The 13,213-nt window shown below is 32.3% G+C and overlaps 1 protein-coding gene across 1 annotated transcript in view; it reads right to left on the bottom strand.

The window, feature by feature from the left end:
* The window catches only part of LOC129226665 (TGF-beta receptor type-1-like), a 608,447-nt gene that overhangs the window by 204,617 nt on the left and 390,617 nt on the right, over positions 1-13,213 (bottom strand). The gene's annotated exons all lie outside the window — the stretch shown is intronic.

Raw genomic sequence — 13,213 nt, 5'->3', positions numbered from 1 at the left:
TTTCAATCGTAACTTACTCATTTTAACCTTTTTTTCAGTAAAATTAAGATAAATAATAGAAAAAAAGTTCTAAATTCAGTAAAACTCCTCCACTAAGTTAAGAATTTAAATTATTAAAAAATGTGCAACTTGATTATTTTATCATTAAGGAAAAACCCGGGGAAAAGTATAAACGCAGAGGTAAAAATCCTAGATTATGCAAAGGTTTTGTTCGAATAAATTTATTTATTAAAGTTAAAACATGAAAAAATGTTATAAGTGAATGTTAGTCTCTTTTTTTTTTTTTTCAAAATTAATGACAAACATTAAAATACACGGTTGGACAAAATTATAAGCTCCAAAATTTTAATTTCGTTTTTATCATAACCTATTTTAATGTTATTTTGTTTTATTAAAGATGAATAACTGACAAAATAGCCCTAAATTCATTATAGTTCCTCAATTTAATATACAACAACTTATATATTTAAAAAAGGAGCAATACTAATATCTTATCATAGCGTGGAACTTGGACAAAAGCATAAAGCAAAAATTCCAGGAATACAGTGAATGTTCGCTCGAATAAATTCACTTAAAATAACATGAATCAAAGTTGTCATTGGAGATCTTTAGCTGCTTTATTTTTCAAAATTAACGACAAACAATATAAATAAGAACTAAAAAATGAAAACCCTTATTGATGAACTTATGAATTCCTGGTTTTCTCGTCAAAAATGCGTTTTGTCGTGTGACGAAAATTGCTCGTTAGCAAATTCGAATACCAGGTGTGAAGGAATACTCTACCCACAGAACATTTTAAAGTTTTTTCACAAGCAATGCGTTTCATGTGGTGTTTTGTAATTGGTGCTACTGTCCAATATTGTGAGTTACGCTAAGTGCGTCGAATTCCTTCTCTTTTGTCTTATTTCATGCCTAAAAATTCTCATCTTTTTAAATGCTTTGAGCAGGCAATTTTTGTTACACTCCAATCGTCCCATTTTCGCTACATTCCAACACCATTTGTGGTTTTTCCAATACGCTGATCAATTTCCGCCAAGAAAAATGAGTGTTGTCTTTCGAAGATTTACAAATTCGTTCACTATTACCGCAACCGTAAGCTCTGCGCAGCTTGAAATCAGAATTACAAGAGCATATCTTCAAACAATCGTATCTAAAATTTTAATCAGATTGGCTCAGCGCATAGGTCGAAAGAGCTTAATATACAGTGAAACCTGTGTATAACGATACTGTCTATAACGATAACCTGTCTATAATATTTTTTCTTTTTGGCCCTAGCAAAATGTCAGCATGAATAATCAAACTGTCTATAACGATATTTTTTTTTAGGTCCCAACAGTATCGTTGTAGACAGGTTTTACTGTATAGGGAAAGCTAGTTTTGAATCACCCTGTACTTCTACGTTAACAAATATGCATTGAAGTGGAAAATACAACCGTCTGAACATTGTTGACGGCTGAATTTTAAATAAGCAGTCGGCAATTAGTTAAAAAACTTTACCATCAGACATCAGAGTATTGCATTGTGGATTTCACTGTTTCTTTTGAAGACAAAAACTACAAAAAAATATCGAAAACTGACTCCACATGATTCAAAATTTCCCCCAATTGACTGTAGGGTAGACCGGGGCACGTTTACGTGAATTTTTTTCAATGAATTTCCTAAACTTTATGTTTTAACTTAGGAAAATTTTGACATTGCTTTTTTATGAAGCCGTTAATTCAGTCGAAATTGGTATACTCGGTTGTTGTTCAGTTTGTGTTTTTAACCGTTAAAAAGATTATTTTTGAGTCCAAGTCGGTTGCGTTACCGTACTCCGGACACGGGGCACGCATATTTATTTTGACGTTTATGCATATTTATTTTGCCACCTAACGCGATTATGTTAGTGTTTTGAACATAATGTTTTACCATCGTTAAAATAAAGCAAACGTGTGTGTATAAAGTAAAAGCTGAACGGGCATGAAGACAACACTACATGATTGTAAGCTATAAAATATGAATTTGTAACTCAATTAAAAATTAAATAGTGATTTTCATTACTAAATAGCCTGAAAATACTAAAAAGTTTTGAGACAGCTCGGAGTAAAAAAAGCGTCAGGCAACGTTCAGAAGTTAGATACAGTAAAAACGTGCGTATAAAGGTGCTTAGACGTCAACGTGTAAACTTGCCCGTTTGGATTTATTTTTAACTAGCATAAAATTCAATAAATTTCAGTTCATACAACTACAATTCTCAAAAAGGATAAAATTCTGCTAATTTTTATATATTTGTTCTTTTATAACTAAGTATTATTTATTCACAATAAGCTTCAAAACGTTCAACACAAAAATTTACTCGGCTAGACTGAAGCTCGACTGATGCTCAAAAACTTGTGAGGATATTGGCTAGGGAGCAGCATCAATCTGTTATGACTGTTGGCTTTTTATTTATAATTCGTTTTGAAAAAAAGGGCACTGCGTAAACATGGTCCGGTCTTTTCATCCCGTCCTCCACTTTGTAGCGTAGTTGGACGAAAAATTGTGGTGACCATTATCAAATACTTCTAATACATCGAACAGACATTTTTTAAGTGGCTTTTGCATGAGAAAGTCTCTACTTTGAAGTTTACAAGTGCTTTCGAAGCTGAGGTCATGAAATATTTTTACTAAATGTTCACAATGATGAACAGTTTTTAATATTTATTAATGCCAAAGCTTTTACAAATGTAAATTTACAACATTTTATATCAAAACTGAACACATAAAATGCACTCGTATTCTAGAGAATACTTTTTGGAATTTTTTTATGCGAGTGCTATCAAAGCTTTTAACTTGTAATGCATATGAGAATCAATAAAGTACAAAAAGTTTCATGTTCAAAGATAATTGCAAAACTGCAATAAAATACTTCAAAAAACAAAGTATCGCCCTGCGGGTCTCAAACTAATCAGAATACAGGAAGCGAGAGACATCAAAAACATTTATACAAGCAGACAAATATTCTGTATCACAGTAACGACACAACAAAGAAATCTTTACCAACATTACAGACATTTTTACGACGCGGAAGTACAATAATCCGATGCATTTCCCCTTCTTTCTTTCCCTTCCAGCATTAGAAAGTTCGAGCAATGCGAAAGACAAAGTTGAAGAAGAAAGCAGTAACATTCACAAGGTTTCTCGTTTCACATTTCCAATCAACGTAAATCAGCAACAATGTAGCTGAAAGAAGGATATATATCAAATGGGAAAAATGCAACCAAAGAAAGGGTCTTGGTTATGTACGAATCCTTCGGTACAATAATTCTAGACGGTCTCTTCTTGCTGCTTTCATCTCCCATGAGTTGTGGGGAAATGCGACTGTCTGGAAGGACAGTCAAGGTTAACGTGAACCTGGATTGGGTAGAACAAAAATGGAACACGAAACACAATGAAAAATAAATAGAAGTTGCTATATCACGAGTCTTAGAGAACATGTTTATGTTTAAAGAGAAAACTACTCCACTGAATAGAGTGTTGATCCACTTAGTGTCCCTTTCAAACAAACTTAACAAAAAAAAAGTGTGCACATAGAGCACAATAATATATGACAAACATTTTGGTTGGCAGTTCGCCATGTGCGTTCATATAGAAAGGGTCCAAAAAAAATGCCTGTACAGCCTTTTTCCAGGTTATAAATAACATTTTTTTCCGATAGTTTCATGTAAAACTATATACAGTGAACTCTCGATAACTCGAAGCCTTAAGGGACTGGCTTAAACGTTCGAGTTATTGGTAAATCGAGTTATGGGAAGTTTCCACAACAGTCTCAAGAGTTTGGGATCCGCTGAAAACTTCGAGATAAAGGGATATTTGAAGTATAAACTTCGACTCCAGACTCGATTGTAATCATTTGGCGAAAGTTGGAGTTCTGTTTTACAAAACTATCATCATTTAGCGAAATATGGAGCTTTTAGAGGCAAAATGATCATCGTTCGGCAAAATTTAGAGTTTCATTCGTCAAATTGAGAATTTCCGTCTCCCCAAAAAATTTAATTTAGGGGCGCCCCGCCTCTTTGTGATATTTTCGTGCAACTTTTACAAAACAAGAAAATTGACCATGGTCAAATTTGCATAGGAGCTCACGGGAGCTGGGCTCTTACACATTTTTTCAATTTTATGCAGCATTTAACATCTTAAGTGAAAATCAGGCTACTTACCAATGCTGTGGAGTCGGAGTCTGAGTCAAACTGATTTTGAAATAAACTAGTCGGAGTGGGGACTCTAAGGTTTAAAGTTCTAAGAGCTGGAGTCGGTCATTTCCCCCCAAAGCCCACAACTGTGCCAGTGCTTGTGGAGTCTGAGTCGGACTAATTTTGGGGTAAAGGAGTCGGAGTCGAAAGTCCTCAAATTTCAGGAGCCGGAGTCTGTCATTTTGATTCCGATTCCAAAGTCCTGATATTTCTGCGCAAAAATAAGTTGTGGGAACTATTGGGCTCCTCTCTCCTGCACTTGTTTTGGTAGAAATTAAGGCCTAAAACTAAATAAGGTGACCAGGTGTAACAGGCAAACGTCATATAAATCATGGCCAATGATCGAGTAACGCTCCGGACGTCATCAACAATGAGCCACGTCATGATAAGATGATAATATGTTTGGTAATGTTTAACATGCAGGGAAAGGCTTTATTGTGACAAGGCTGAACTGAATCCGGTCACTTACTGTTTTACTGGTAAGACTGTCATTTCAGGGGAATGAAGAAACGAAAAAGTGGTCAACGATGAACGATATCTACTGGAGTTTAGGGTTAATCCACTGGAATTAAGGTTAAAATTTCAACTATAAAAATATCACCAAACAGGCAATGACTTCGTTCAAATTTAGAAGCAAATTTCACCCGTCATACCTTGACGTGCAATTTTCTAGTAGTTAGTAAAACAGCCAATTTATTGCCTGCTTTAACATGGAATATGATTGCTATAGAATTGGTATTCCATTTACATTGATAAATTCTTGCAACTAATTTCTTTGTTAAAACCATAAGGATGATCGGAATGTCAAAGGACATTAGAATAAAAAGAGGAAGGAAGAACAATGAAGAACGCATTAGACAAGCAACAACAGCAAAAATAATGAATAATGGCAAGTATTGGAGGTTACGATGAAGTAAGTCATTAACTGCAGAGATAATTTACAAACAATGCGCAAAACTTTTGAAAAGAGATATCATGATGCAAATCAAAGACACCGATAGTGTAAAATTGGCTGCAATAATACAAGCATATGCTCATCTGATAACAATTGCAAGAAGCATAGTTCGAACACGTACGAAAAAACAAAGCTTTAGTAACCGAACACCAAGTTTACTTGAGAAAAAAAATTTAAAGACAAGAGAGTCACCATTTGTATCATATTCAGGGATGGGAGGTCACGGGAGGTCACCGTGACCTCCCGAAAATTTCCGTATTCGGCAAATTTTGCCTGACGTTTGTGACAAAAATATCATTATTCGATAAAATTTTGAGTTCCTTTCGGCGAAATTTGAAGTTCCATTTAGTGAAATTATTTTGAGTTCCATTCGGCAAAATTCAGAGTTCCATTCAGCGAAATTCGGAGTTCCACTCGGCAAAATTATCATGACCCGGCGAAATTTGGAGTTCCATTCGACAAAATTATCATTGACTCTGCGAAATTTGGAGTTCCATTCGAGAACTTGAAATTTTCTACCGTGCCAAAAATTTAACTTCGGAGTGCCCCTGATTATATTTAAAATATCTAGGTTAGTTTTATTGAGTTTATCATCATTCGCACTGTAATCGTTTTGTTTATAAATATTAACACGTGTATGCACCACTTATTGTCTGTGTGGTACAATAAAAAATGAAAATTACCAGCTATTCAATACAATTTGATTCAGAGAGTTCTATAAAATTATTATTGTCGAGTAATGCTCCCAAATCTTCATGATAGAAATTTTGAAAAAATATCCATAGCAGTAGTTTTTCTTGAAGTTAGCAATCTTACTTGATTATATTCCAGATACAAAAACATTTTTAGAAATCAATAAGACAATTTGATTTTGAACAACCGCCAAAATAATTACTAATGAAATTGATCAAGATAGTGACAAACGCCATTTCATATTCAAATAAAAAAGAAAATAATTTCGTACTTACAAACTAAAATTAATATAGAAGAAAAAGGTGCCTCGCTTAATATTTCTACTATTTTGGAAATTCAAGTCGATGTATTTTTTTTTTCTTTACGCATGAATATTCTTAAATTTTGTTTTGCCAAAGCTGGCAACTTGTATTTTACTTCTAAGTTACAGTGACAAAGTGTTTCCGTTGTAGTTTTTTTTATACGAAACGTTTTCCAGGAAGATTTTTTTTTGAAACAAAAGTAGGATTCAGAAGGCGTAGTCGGATTTTATGAGTCGAAGATTCACTTTCCACACGGGTTTTTGAAAAAAGGTTCATAATGGCATTTAGTTTGCTTTTTCGTGGTCAATAACGTTTTTTTAAAATATGCTAAGAACATTAAAAGAGCAGCTTTTAGAATCAGACTACGCAAGAGTTTTAAGCATCAACCACTCCTTGATTGTACTCGAGGTAACATTTACCCGTTTCGTTATAAAACCTTCGAAAAACTTAATATTGTTGTGAAAAATATTTGCAGCAACCTTTTGGCAACTCGAAAAAAATCTGTTACAAAAAATGCTATTACAAAATTAATAGCATTTTTTGTAACAGATTTTTTTCAATTTTAAATGAAACTATTACAAAAAATGCCCCTACATTTAAGTAAAAAAAATAAGCATTTATGATACATTAAAAATGACTATGAGTAAATATTGATGATAGATGAATATACTTCAATAGTATCTTAGCATTAGCACTTTTGTATACTATTGAAGCATTAAAGATATTTTTTCCTACTCAAGGCATTATCGTTTATATATTATTTTTTCTTCTCAAAGAAGTTTAAATTTAATTATTAACTTTAGAATTCATTTATCAAGTAAAAGTTAATTTCAGTTTCTCAAAGATTAAAGCCATGCCAAAGAGTAGGTTTTTTTTAACGGCAATCAAGCTTTAAAAATAAATAAGAAACTTTTTTGAAATTTTTGAATTAATTTTTCCGTTTCGTTAATCTTTAACGGAAGGGAACTTGTTATTTTTCTTTTCCAGCCACTCCAGAGCCCAGTTCTCACACGTCAGTATTTTCAAATTAAAACTAAAAAGCTCATGAACATAAATTGTATCGAAAATAAATTTTTCACATAAAACATAATAAATTAAGGATATAGTCTCAACGAACATTATGTTAAAAAAAAAAAGAAAAAGAAAAAAAGAAAGAAATTAAAAAAAAGAAAAACTTTTTTATTTCCGAAAAAAGGGGAAAAAATCCAATATTTTAATCCAAATATGAAACATAAATATTACAATATTGAAGCACACACTCAAAACATAAAAATAAACATTTTCCGTGCATTTGAGAAAAAAGTTAACACTGTTGAAACGAAGAAAGAGTCTTGAGTTTTTTCAACGTCGTAAAGTTTACGACCCATGAGTAATAAATCTTTCAGAAAAATAGTAAAGCATTATATTGGGTGCTTTAAAGAACAAAATAGGCAAAAAAGAGTGGAAAGAATAGTACATAAACTGCACATAAAAACTTGACAGTTTAGACTAAGAGCATTTGAAATGAAGATATTAAATACATAGCTTTGTAGGAACGGAAAAAGTGTTTAATGGACTTAGGGACATTAACTATTTTATTCAACTTTGAATCAACTTATGTTCTCCAGTATTTGGTTGACATATTTCAAGCTCAATTTGTTACATGGAGTTAAAAGTTATATAAAAAAAATTTTTTTTTAAATCTTTAAATCTGTTTTTTTATTTATTTTTTTTTTTTTGGTACTTTGCTGCATTTTATGCAATTTGGTAAGCTACTTAAACAACGTTAATTAATTTTGACAAAATTGAATAAGTTAAGCGTGCTGATTGAATCTAAGTAATTTATTTTGAAAAATTCCAACAGAAGAAAATTCTTACTTAATTGTTCTTGTAATTTTTCTGTATGTAATAGACGCTTTCTAAATGTTTCCATTGTTTGAGTTTCATCTATTGATACAGCGTTCCAAGTCATTAGAGACCCTTTGATCCATGACTAGTTAAATTCTTGCACGACTAGGAAAGGAAACAAAAAGGGTATTTCCGGATACTGGACAATATAATCGTTCGTTATTATACAATTTTCTACAAGAATTATTTTTGCAAATACTTTCAAATGAGAGAGTAGATATCCTTCTTCGTTCAACTCATTCCCAATTTTATGTGTTCATATACATATTTTTTAAGTTTGTCTACATTCCGCTGTGTTAAACTTAAAAACAAATAAGAAGTGCGCGTAAAATTGAACAAGCCTAATGTCAATATTAGTTTTCTAAAAAAAAAAAAAAAATACGAGCCCTAAATTTTAGCGATTCGGCTTTGCGAAAGGGAGAGCTTTCCCAATATGTACTTTTCTATCTTTTTGAAAAACAAAAATCACTTATGAGGAACACAAACCATCAAGTTAACTAAGTTAGCATAAAAATAATTCCTAACTTGTTTTGAAGATTAGAAAAGCTCTTTAAAGATCTGCTATTATTTTCTGCACGTTTTTCATTTATTCATTTACCACACAGTTAATCTGAATTTAATTTACTGTGTGACCACCGATTATATGGAAAGGCTAATATCCGGTTTACAGGCGGAAATGGACGCGTCTATTACCTTTCAGGGATGTTAGTTTTTCTGATACAGATGTGCGCGTTTGCCTCGCAATTATTTCGATTCAGTTTTTTAAAAATGACAATTTATTCGATGAAAATAATCTTTAAATTAAAAACATATTCGATCTAATTCTCATTTAAAAATTACCTAATTGATTTGTTTTGATTACAACATAGTTTTAAGCTTACCAATCTGCTTTTAAATTTCCAAACGAAATGAAAGCATGTTATTTTCCTTTTGTTGTTTCCATAGAAACTGCTTTTGTGTCCACTCATTTTCACCTCAATGAAGACAATAGATAAATGAGGCCCTAGTGAAATTATGAAACGGCTTGGGTCAAAAAATAAATAAATAAATAAAAATAAATAAAAAAAGAAAAGCATGTAAAAAAAGCTTACGAACCGAAATCAATACTCATTGTGTGTGTTGGGGGGGGGGGGGGTGCAAGAAAAACCACTTTTGACACAATGTACGCGTCCGCGTCGCCTTTTAATATTTTAATTTTTAGTTCGGACAACTGTAGTACACTTCGCTCAATTGCATATTTAATAAAATTTGGGAAAAACAAAGCATATTTATCTATCTTAATTAACAGAAAAGTGATTTATTTAAAAAAAAATTTCATGTAGTTATATTTCTTTCCTAGAAAGTAAGTTAAAAAAGAAGATGTTGCATCGAATTTGCATTAACCGTCAATAGCAATTCAACGCGAAGATAACTTTTATCAATAGGAAACATATTTCCGTTTTTTATCTTCCTTTATTTCATTGCTGGAGTCAAACTTCCTATTCAGGAAGAGCAAATCGCTCTCTAAATCAAGTGTTTCTTTTAAGTTACATTAATATTACTTTGAGATACTTTTTGTATTCCATAAATATCTGACTGAACAGTGAATATGTAAAAATAGCAGGCACACTCCAGTGTTAAATACGTTGCATAGAGTATCTATATCTTACTTCCCGCCAAATCGGTCCCATATTGTCGGACGCCATTTTCAGATGATCTCAACTGGAATAGGTTTAACCCTCTAACTGTTTTTTTTTCTTAAACGAAGTAACTGCAAAATATGAACTAGAATTCACAGAATAGATTTTTCTTCAGACGCAATCAGAAGTCTGTATTTTTACACAAAAATCTGTGTATATGATGTAGAATATTTTAATACAGTAACATTTATTCAAGCGATAGTAAAATTACAAGTTCAAAGAGTGAATCAATCTTCAGACGCAATTAAAAGTTTGTATTTTTACAAAAAAGTAGTTTGCACGTTTAGAGAAAAGAGATACAGTCATGGCCCGATTAACCCCTGAAATTAGGGGAAACTCAGCCTCATTTTGGGGGCCCATACTTTTTGAATTCTCAGCAAATTTTTGAAATAACATTTTGAATCATATTTGAAACTTCACAAAAGAAATTAAATGTCACAAAAGTACATTGTAACATAGATGAATCAAATCTCACATTTGGTAATCTAGCTTGTAGCTATATTTTTAATCAAATGTGTTGTCACTTTCAATAGTTTAATTATTTCAAACATTTTTGTTTTGCAAGTTCAAATGTTTGCAATCTCTTTAAAAAACGCAGTTATGAGCAGAAACTTGAATTTTTAAGCAAGGTGTTACAGTGATATTTGGGCCCCGTAAAAATTCTGAGGGGAAGCTCAAGCTTCCCGAGGCTTTTTGGGTAATCAGGCCCTGGATATAGTTAATTTATTCAAACGATGACGAAAATATACAACACGTTCATAGAGTGAATCGTTGTTCAGGCACAATCAGGAGCTGGTATTTTTACAGAAATAGTTCGTGCGCGTAGTCAGTAATATTTATTCAAACGATAACAGAACTACAAGTTAAAAGAGTGAATCATTCTACAGCCGCAATCAGAAGGTTGAATTTTTACATAAAAATAATTTGAGTGCGTAGTCAGAAATATTTATTCAAACGATTTAAAAAAAAACAGGTTCAAAGAGGGAATTGCGCTTCAGACGTTGTGCATAGCTTGTATTTTCACACAAAAATAGTTTGTGCGCGTATACTACAATAATATTTATTCAAACGGTAATAAACTACAAGTTAAAAGAGTGAACTGCGCTTGAGACGCAAGCAGAAGATTGTGTTTTTACACACAAAAAATTTTTTGCGCGTACCCAGTAATATTGATTCAAACGATAAAAAAACTACAGGTTCAAAGAGCAAATCGTTCTTCAGACGCAATCAGAAGTTTGTATTTTTCCACAAAAATAGTTTGTGCGCATAGTACAAACATTTATTCAAACGATACAAAGAGTGGATCGCTCTTCGGACGCAATCAGAAGCTTGTGATTTTACACAAAAATAGTTTGTGCGCATAGTATAAACATTTATTCAAACGATAATATAATTATAAGTTCAAAGAGTGAATCGCTCTTCGGACGCAATCAGAAGCTTGTGATTTTACACAAAAATAGTTCACACCTGTGGAATATATACATTAGTCACATTCATTCAAACGAAGATAAAATTACAAGTTCTTTGGAATAAATCGTTATCCAGACGCAATTAGAGCTCGTAGCTTGTATTTTTCAACACGCTTTTATTTGCTTCACTTGTATGTTTGTGAGTAACTCTCCTTTAGAGTAAGAGCTAGTGGCTTGTTACTGTTAGAGTACATTCGACCACTTTATGAGCGTTCGTGGCCGAGCGGTCTAAGGCGCGGGTCTTCGCTGACGTCTACCTCCAGGAATAATTGGGCGCACGTTCTAATCCCGTCTACACCGAAATTAAATTTATAATCTTGCAAATCAATTCTCGCCCACTTTTTGTGATCGGATTCTTTTAAAATTTGGAATGCAACCTCAGACCCGATGACAATGCAATATTCTATAATCAAATCAATTTATTAACGATAAGTTATTACTTTGTTCTAATTAACGCGCTTTTATTAGCTTAACTTGTATGTTTGTGGGTCCAACTTTCCTTTGGACAAATAGCCAGTGGCTCATTAGAATTACTTATTACGTACAAATCAGAGCTGCGGAGTGTAACCATGTTTGCACATGAATTTACCAGAAAGCATTCAAAATGTCTGATGCAAATAATTCAATAGAATACTAAGATAAATTCCATTATAAAAATCGAACACACGCGCACAAAGATTTCATTTAAGAGTTACAGGTGTTAGCAATATTTAATATCTAAATCTTATTTGAAAGAAAAAACAGCAAAAAGAACTTTATATTTTTGAGAAATAAATAAAATAATAGTTTAAAAAACTAAAAAAACAGGCTATTGTAGCAAAATGAACAAAAAGTTAAAAATAATCTTTGGATGACAATTATATAAAGTAATTGACCAAATACTTAATTTTACTGTAATAGGGAAAAAAAGCGGGGGGAGCTTCTTATCAGTTGTCTTAAATTTCTTCCACTTCCATGCAAAAATGTAAATAGACAGCCCCTCACGCTTTTTTTCTATTGCAGTAAAACTAAATGTTTGGTCAATTACTTTATATACTTTTTATCCAAAGATTAAACTTTTTAGTTCATTTTGCTACTAAAGCATGTTTTTTTTTAAAGTTTTTAAAACTATTATTTTTTTACAAAAATAGTTTACACGTGTAGAATATCTAAATACAGTAAATTTATTCAAACGATAACAAAAATGCAACACGTCCACAGAGTGAATCGTTCTTCGGACACAATCAGGAGCTTGTATTCCTCAAACAAGCCACTTAAACCACGAGACAAAATTCAACGAGAAAAAGCAAAGGATTGCGTTGTAATCTATATCAAACAACTTTATCTTGTGTTTTTTCAAGGGTTACAGAACGCACCGAAAAATGTAGAATCTCTGAGGATATAAAGTTTGATAAGTTGTAACTATTCCAGAAAAGAATTTATAGATGCCTTATCAGTTAAAACCAGGTTTCGTCCTCTACCTAACTTCCATGTAACAAGTTAATGAACCTTGGCGATAAAACCAGGAATGCACGTGACTTGGAGTGTTTTTTATTTGTATTTTCCAGGCGGAGGAAAATATGTATCGGTGGATCTGTTTAAAACATGTTTCAGTAATTTGCCTTTCGCATGTAATTGCAGTCACGTGATGAGAGAGAGTTTCATGAATGTTAGTTATGACATTTATTAAGACTAAATGACTATGACTTTCATTCTCAGTTTCTTGTTTAGTGACTGGAAGGGTGAAAAACTTGATATCGAGATCTATAAGAGGGACGATTATATTTAAATGATTAGGAAGCCATTACATTTTCTTCAAGTTAATTAATGGTTAAAACTGATTGCAATAAAACATTGATAGGTTTCTTCGTGGAATAAAACAGAAGGTACTTTCTGTTTTATTCCACGTGGGAAAGGACTGAATATTTTGTGGATGAGAACGGGAGGAAATTGTCCAATAATACATTTTAGGGTTTCAAGAAGGAAAATGCGTAAACTAAAATGCAAGTTGTAGCTAACTAAAATGCAAGTGCATGAT

Source organism: Uloborus diversus, chromosome 7, assembly GCF_026930045.1.
Source record: "Uloborus diversus isolate 005 chromosome 7, Udiv.v.3.1, whole genome shotgun sequence".
Classification (NCBI taxonomy): domain Eukaryota; kingdom Metazoa; phylum Arthropoda; class Arachnida; order Araneae; family Uloboridae; genus Uloborus; species Uloborus diversus.
Note: the sequence above shows the minus strand (reverse complement) of the source record. Positions and strands in the feature narration are given on the sequence as shown.